This window comes from Nanorana parkeri, unplaced genomic scaffold, assembly GCF_000935625.1.
Source record: "Nanorana parkeri isolate BGI_ZX_2015 unplaced genomic scaffold, ASM93562v1 scaffold1791, whole genome shotgun sequence".
Taxonomy (NCBI): domain Eukaryota; kingdom Metazoa; phylum Chordata; class Amphibia; order Anura; family Dicroglossidae; genus Nanorana; species Nanorana parkeri.
The window spans coordinates 57,190-58,598 of NW_017308059.1; positions in this window are offsets into that span (position 1 = coordinate 57,190).

The window sequence follows — 1,409 nt, forward strand, 5'->3', positions numbered from 1 at the left end:
CACAAGGAGAGAGCAGCAGTTGACCGGTCTTTATTACAGGAAGCTCCAAGTCTCTCACTGGATGACTGCACAGACCTGGAGGAAATACACAAAGCATGTCAAGATTCAAGAAGAATACACAGGACTCTGGTATGAGGACAATATTTGCTAATCCCAGAGTTCAGCTTTAATAAACGATGAAAATTGACTTTTGGACCACTGGCCAGTTCACAGGGGGTTACCGCGGGCCATCTTGGCGTGCTGGCTCCATTGACTTCCAGTCAGCAAGTGAGTGAGATCCAATGTGGATCACTATTTTATTGGGGGGGGAGGGGGGGGAATCTTTAAGAAGGCATTTTTTTCCAAAAAAATTGAAACTTTATTTGAAGTGCACAAAGAGTACACTCTACTCAGGTCTCCATACGCGGTACATTCCAGTGTGCTCCGAAAAATGTTTACATATATGCCATTTTCACAGCACAACGCAGATCACGCCAGCATTGTGCTGTACACGGGACACATAGAAAATGATAGTTCTGGAAACTCCATTCATTCCAAAATTGAATGTCAAAATCAAACAAAATTTGGAAGGAAATTTGTCAAGTCTCTGGTGACATTACACAATTTTCTGACCAGATTTTTTAATGAGCGTTCACATGATAATCTACCAATGTATGGCCGGCTTAAGAGTTAAGAAAATATGATAGAAGAATGAGATCAGTTTTATTTTTACTGCTTATAACAATCAGTCACAAGAGAATTCTGAGAACATCATCAGGAGATTGGAGAGTCCTCTGTGGCACCCACACATTATATATGGAGATCTCTCTGTGGCTGGCAGATCTCTGACTTCTTACAGGGAATGGTAAGTGGCAAATGGAAACCATTCTGTATAGACTCTGTGATGACCTAGAAGATGAGAGAGAGAGAGAGAGGACGAGAAGAGAGAGAGGACGGGAAGAGAGGGAGAAGGAGAAAGGGGGAGAGAGAGAGGAGAGAAAAGAGAAGAGAGAGAATGGAGGTTAGAGAAAAGAGAGAGAAAGAGAGAGGAGGGAGAGAAAAGAGAGGAGAGAGCAGAGATGAGAAAGAAAGGAGGCGAAAGAGAGAAAAGAGAGAGAAGAGAGAGCAAGAGAAAGGAGGAGAGAGAGAGAGAGAGAGAGAGAGAGAGAGAGAGGAGGAGAGATAAAGGTGGTGAGAGAAAAGAGAGGAGAGAGAGAGAAAAAGAGAGGATGGGATAAGAGAGGGAAAGAGAGGCAAAAAAGAGAGGAGAGAGAAAGGAGAAGAGAGAGGAGAGTGAGGGAGAGAGGAAGGAGGAGAGAGAGAAGAGAGGGAGAGTGAGGAGAGAGAGAAAGAGAATAGACGAGAGAGATGAGACAGAGGATAGAGAAAGGAGAGAAAGGGAAGAGGTGAAAGAGAGGAGAGAAGACAGA